Below are 7,173 nucleotides of genomic sequence, written 5' to 3' on the forward strand. Positions count from 1 at the left end.
TTTTTCTCTGTAGCAGAAGGCTGGCAGCAGTGACCTGTGCTGGGAAATGCTCCGTGCACCAGCCTGGCCTTGGTATTTGTAGGCTAATTTTTGTTTTGAGTATAACCCTTGACTCATGGAAAAATAATCTGAGTGTTTTGGGCTGGTCCCTGACTTGATCTTCCTTCAATTAAGGACTGTCTGTTTCAAAACACGCGTGGAGAAGTTTTCACGATAATGTTTTTATCCTCCTGTGCTCTCCCTCGCCTGCTCTCTGAGAGGCAGAAGTGACTGGAAGCCAGTTCCCAGCAGCTGTTTGCTCTGTGGGTGGCTGGGCTTTTCCAGGGAGCAGAATTCAGCCATCAGCCTCACCAGACCCCTGTGCTGCTGTGTTTAAACAGAAAGTGACATTTCATGTTAAAAATTCATGCTGTGATGTGGAATTCAATCAGCCGGTTTTAACCAGAGCACTACAACGGTTGCTTTAGGCAAATGGCAACATCCCTCTGAATTTACTGAGTTGGGAGGCACATCCACCAAACAGCTAAAATTAGTCTGGATAGGAAATTAGCTGGAGGTTAAATAAAGTTTTTCTGCTACTTTGTTTTGTTTTTAGGTTACCCAAGAGATGTTCCTTCCTGGAAAGGGAAATAGGACAGAGATACATAGCTGTTTTTCAATCCCTTCGTTTACATGGACTCATTTCAAGCGGGTTTTTATTGTGTGTTTGTGATTTAAACCTCACCAGCCCCTGTTTTTGGATGGAAGGGTTTGAAGTGCCAGTGCCAGGTCTGTGTGCAGCCCAGCTCCCCTCAGTCCCTCTCTCCTGGGCAGGGGGCACCTTCCTTCCACACTCTGACCTACTCTGAACACAGGTGGACAAGGTAAAAGTTTATTTAAAGAAAAATTCCTTTGCACCTAGCAGTTAGAATCAGTATTTGTTGCAAAATTGCATTCCAGAGGAGATGAAAAATTACAAGCTTTGCTATGTAATGTCTAAGCCAGAGGAGACAGAGCTCCTCAATCCAGCAACTCCAGCCAAAGCTCAGTGAAATCTAACCCACAGACTTTCTGGATTTATATTTTATCATCCACCCTAACATTTTTGCTTGGACATCGTTTTGCTTAGAGAGACACTTCTAAACCTAAATCCTGGAGCTAAGTAGCCATGACTGCCTGTACGTCTGCTTCCATACATCAAACCAGAACTATAATTCCCGGACTTTTTCCTTAAAGACACCAGCTTTCTTTGTGCACATATCATTTTCTCCTGCTTGCTGCGTTTTGCAATAATCAGGTGGAAGTATCTGTAGGAAAGCACACAGTGACAGGTTTATTTACTGATCCGGGATATAAAGCTAGTTGCCTAAGCAAACACAAACTGTTTAAACAGGGCTTGGCGTAAACATGAAGGATGAGGTACACTGGAAAGGATTCTAAAAATGCTCTCAAAGTTAGGGCTCAGTGTTTTGGGGTTTGTTTTTTGTTGTTTAACAAAGCTATACCATCATTCTATGTAACTTCTGGGAAGGTGCTGGGGGAGAAAGAGGAACCTCAGCACTTTTATAACAAGGGGTTTTTTACTGGCAAGAGGCTACCTGTGCTGCTGGGGAGCTCCTGCAGGGAATTTGTAAATCTGAAGCCTCCTGCAGCCCAGCTCTGCAGCCCAGGGATGTCACAAAAGCCTGCATGGGAGGAAACTAGGCCTGGAGAGCAGGGCTGGTCCTGTCCCACTTCACTGGAAGCGGGATGTGTGGGGAAAAACTGGCCAGGAGCCGCCTCGGTGGCACCGCGAGCCGGGGACTTCCAGAGCTGTGGGAGCCAAGTGAAACGGCCCTGCAGAGGAATCTCCCTTTGCAGGCTGCTATTTACTCACTCCAGCATTATTCTTCCAGAGCAAGCAACAGGCATGTGCAGCTCCAGAGCAGGAAATGCCACTGTCCTCACAGAGCCGTGGGTAGGAGCACAGGGCTGAGGGTGGCATTGGGCCGGGCAGCGGCTCCTGAAGAGCTCCTGCAGCTGGAGGGGCTTGGAGAATGAATTATTCCAGTGCCTCAGCCTGCAGGGAGCTGGGGGGATCACTTCCACAACAGAAACAGAAAATGTGGGAGGCTATTCCTTGAATCTCAGATTACTGGTTTTTGTAATCACAGAAACACAGAATGGTTTGGGTTGGAAGAGACCTTAATAAGTTCCACCCGCCCTGCCATGGGCAGGGACACCTTCCACCATCCCAGGCTGCTCCAAGCCCCAATATCCAACCTGGCCTTGGACACTGCCAGGGATCCAGGGGCAGCCACAGCTTCTCTGGGCACCCTGTGCCAGGGCCTGCCCACCCTCACAGGGAAGAATTTCTTTCCAGTATCCCACCCAACCCTGCCCTCTGGCAGTAGGAAGCCATTCCCTGTGTTGTGTCACTCTATGACCTTGTCCAAAGTCCTTCTCCAGCTCTCTTGGAGCCCCTTTAGGCACTTTAGGCTTGAAGGTCTCCCTGGAGCCTTCTCTTCTCCAGGATGAACAATCTCAATTCTCTCAGCCTTTCCTCACAGCAGAGCTGCTCCATCCCTCTGATCACCTCCTCTGGACTGGCTCCAACAAGTCCAGGACCTTCCTGTGGTGAGGGCCCAGGGCTGGATGCAGCACTCCAGACATGGTATTACATCCTAAAAAGTGCCTTGAAGTCCTGTTTAGATTAAGGCCAGAAGGGTGTGAGAAACAACCTCTGCCCTGCAAAGCTCTTGGCTTCCCTGTTGCACATATAAAATAGTTATTGTGGTACATTTTTGGGATATAAGGTACCTGTGAGTGATGCTAAATGTAGAGGACAGAAAGAAAGACATTTTTAGCTTAGTGGATGGACCACTGTTGTCCTCACATGCACTTCATAAATAATTTTTTGAGTTTCTGAAGATTTCTGAGGAGTACATTATTCAAAACATGCAGCTATTCCTCCTGAGACTGTGTTCACTGACATAAAACACTCACTGAATTGAATTATTAATATTTTTCCAGTATCCCTGAGTTTTTTCTGCTCTGTACAGCATATGCAAGTTCACCTCTCAAAATGACAAGAGGAAAGATGGAGCTAAATGTCCCCCTGACCATGGCACCTTTCCATATAGTTTGTCAGCTTTCCTCAGGACCCTCGTTGTGACAGTCTGGTTTTGTCACAGCATTTCCCCCCATGGTTCCTGATAAGACAAGCTGAGGATGCTGCTGCTTTTAAAAAGGAAAGGGAAAAAAAACCCCACAAAACCAAACCAAGGAGACAAGCAGAACGTGACGACTGAAATCAAACACTGAATCAGAATTACATTATGAATTTCTTGTGCGTGTTCTGGCTTAGAAAAAAGGTCTGTCCTACACCTCCCAAAATTCCACCTCCTTGTATCTTCCACAGTCCTCTGTACCACTGGAAAATGCCATTACAAAATGGCACTGTTTAAAGTCATTTTCTTCTCGAGGTCCTTCTCATTTCCTTTCAGCTGAACGATGATGGCACAAGAGGCCACAGATATTTTCCCTTGCTGGCTGAGATTTGGTGTGGTGTTTGAACAGGTACACAAAGCAGACGAACAGGAACAATAGAGTGCAAGTTTCAGGATATATCCTGCTTCTCAGAAGGTGCTAATGTGCTTCATATGAAATGTGCAGATTTCTGGAAAATTATGAATCACGTACTTCTTTTCCTGTAAAAATGTCAGCTGTTCTCTAGGATGGCAAATCTGTAATTCCTTCCATAGAGCAAAACAAATTAAGTAAGACTAATGAGAATGGTGGGGAGAACATTTTGAAGAATGGGACAGAGAGCAGACTGAATCCCATCCTGCAGCACATCTGTGATGGGGAAGGGAAGAGGGGCTGGTTTCATGTGGATTACATGGTCTGTGCATGGGACTGGAGCATGGTAACAAAAAGGATTTATCACACACCAGTTCATTCTGATGGTGACTAATAGGGGATTTATTAAGTATGCAGGCTTCTTTAATACATCTTCCTGTTGACTTTGCTCCTGTTTGCATTGGATTAAGGATTGTCTAGGGCAAAGCAGGTGAGACACCAAAGAAATTGGCAAGGACCTTCCAGCAAACACTGTCCATCCCCTGAGTGAGAAGGTGCCAAACACCAGCAGTCCCAAAGAGTGGGTGTTGTACAGACAGGAACAAACTCGTGTGTGCTTGAAAACGCCTTCACGGCCTTTGCAGTGCTACAAAAACATGTTGGGTGTTAAGTTTCTTCATGATATTTGCCCTTTATTGAGATTATCTGTCTTTTTCTTCTTTAATCATATTTCAGGAGTCAAAATACCACAAAGGAATAATTCCCACCTATGAGCTCCTCTTTCAGGTGAAACTTCATCATGCAGCTGGAGTAAGTAGAATTCCCATAGCAAAAATGGCATTTCTGCCTGTTTGTGAAATTCCCTTCATTTAAAGCAGTAATTTGATGTTGAGAAGAAAGGCAAACAATTACAGCAATCCCTCTCTGTGGTACAAGTACATTCATGCTTTGTCTGCCTTCTGACTGCAAAGACAATATTTACATATGCACACAAATCACATCACATATTGAACTAATGCTAGGACTGCAAATATTAAAGCTGGACTATTTTGCTTATGTTTTAAAGACCTGATGATCAGGAAATGCTGAGGCATTGATAAAATCCACAGCTGCCAGGTGATTTGCAGGGCCCATCTTCAGGAAGTTGCTTTCCGAACATCTGCAGATATTAAGCAATAAGGAAATTTATTTCATTGGCACCTTCCTAATGAAGCCCTATATCATCCAACAAGGTATGAAGAGGAGAGCTGTGCTGGTACCCAATGTATTTTCTTCCTGAGGAGCAGGTGAGGCTCTGGGAGTGTAAAGAGCAGCACGAAGACTCTGTCTGCCTCCAGCAGCAAGCTGCATGTTGAGATGCCAGTGAAGAAGATTATCATAGTACACATGCTGCCATTTAATTATGCCCTTTCCTGTAAAGAGCCTGGCTTTAATTAAATGGCAAAACAAAGTGAGAACTTTTCTCCAAGCCATTTTGAAGTGCTCACTTCCTCCTCTGTGTGCTGCGGTTTATTAGATTTGAATGAGTAATGGGGTGGTTTCATTTGTTTAGCAAAATTAAAGTGGTCGGTAACAATTTCCTGTCTGAGCAAACTGTGGGCTGATTAATATTATTGGGGATGGTGGTGAACAGGGGTTTTTTAGGTTGTGCTGCTTGGCTGCTGCTGCTTGGGGGTTTCCAGAACTGCTGGTGCTTCACCAGGCTCAGCCTCAGCTCTCTCACTCAGACAAAAGTTGTGCTTCCAGGGCTGGGCTGGCTCAGGAGCAGGTTGGAAAGCACCCTCAGAACTGAGGGTAGTGTGGAGGAGATTTTGAAACAAAATTGATTTTCCTTCTCATCCAAACATTTAATAATTTGCATTTGTAGGGCCAAGCCTGGGTGGGGTGTGAGCACTAGAACTACTGGTGAGAGGTCCAGCTTTGGAGCAGGCATCTCTCGTTTGGGATGTCAGAGAAAGTGTTTGCCTGGTCCTCTCCAGCCTGTTTTGCACTGCTGCTGTAGGGATGGCCATCCCTACCATGGGATCTCTTCCCTTTTCGCAGAAACACACCCTAATTTAATCTGCATCAAGCAATTTTGCAGAACTCCATGATTCTGGGTCAAAACTCTAGAGCATCCCATTCATTTAAACCAACAGCAAAAATGGGAGGGAAATCAAATGCGTTGTGCAAACCTTGACATGAGACCCAGTATTTTCACTCCTGAAAATCTCAGAGAACTTTATCTCTGTACTTGAAAAAGGCTGCACATAACCAGGGGCTACAGACTCCCAACCTGAATTGCAATTACCAGTTGACACAAGCAATATTTGGCCATCCGTTTTCCCACACAACAACAGGTTTTTGCCTGAATTTTATTAGTTCTTTCTTCAGAGAATCAGACACACAGATGGGTGCTGACCAGCTCACCCAAAATCCAGAATGACACAGTCCTCCTGCAACAGGCATTTGGGAAAGGATGAACCCAACCGCAGTTATTCCTGCTATGTCTGGATGCTGATGTGGCATTTGTGGTAAGTAAATGCTTACTGCTCATGAAACAGCCTGGACTCTGATATGACATATTAGGAAAAACAAAATAGGCATAGTCCATGAATTTTAAAATGTGGCGACAGACACAGAGGCAACACACCAGGCTTGTTGCAACACCTATTGAGTCTGTGACAAAAATGCTGTCTCCAGTTATTGCCATGCAGTTGATGACAAATATAATGCCTTTGCCATCAGTAGGCAAATACAAGGGCCTGTCAGCACATAAGACTTCAAAACCCTACATCAACATCCAGCAGCTTGTTTAAAGAGCTGATTCAACAGGCTGCTGACATGGGGTTTTGCTAGATTTCTTCAGCCTAAATTTACTCACTGATCTTCACGTCCACATATGACAATTAGCTCAGTTTGCACTTTCTGGAAGCTGCAGAGTGTTTCAAGGGTCACAGCTAGCTGGGGAGTTCATTAGCACAGATCTTGTAAATAAAATATTGGTACGTCAGTGCCAGTCCTTCCTATAAGTGATGCCCGAGCATGTAGGGTCTCCACAAGAATTGTTCCAGCCAAGGTTCAGTTCTGAAATACTGGATTTCCCTTGAATTTTACTGACGTTGGTGTTGAAAGGAGAGGCTTAGCACCTCAAGGAAAATGTTGATGGCACGTGGAGTCAAGTCATCATAGAAAATGCTCATTGTTATCTCAGGATCATAGCTCTCTGCGGCAGGGCTTTCAGCTTACAGAAAAAAAGTAAAATTATTCCTGTGAAAGGAAAAGCACATGTTAAGTTGATCTATCTAAAAAAAACCTTTAAAAAGAAGCATAGTTCTTTCCTTAATCACACTTCCTAACGCAGATAACAGCGAGCCTTTGCACAGAAAGGAAGTCAGAGAAATGACGCCGTTCCACACGAACAAGCAGGTTGCGTGGGCGTAGCCGAAATCAGAAATTACACTAATAAATAATGGCTCTCCTCTGACAACCCAAAGTGCTCTGCAAATGTTATTGCAGTGAAGCAACACGGACGGGTAAATATCTTGCAGTTTTAGGGCTCAAGGTTCAGAAAAACATTAACAATGCAATTGTGTCTCGCAGGAGGTGAGACGCAAGGCCAAGGAAGAGCAGGAACGACACGCCTGTGTTGTG

The sequence above is a fragment of the Zosterops lateralis genome (assembly GCF_965231275.1).
Source record: "Zosterops lateralis genome assembly, chromosome: 8".
NCBI classification, from domain to species: Eukaryota; Metazoa; Chordata; class Aves; order Passeriformes; family Zosteropidae; genus Zosterops; species Zosterops lateralis.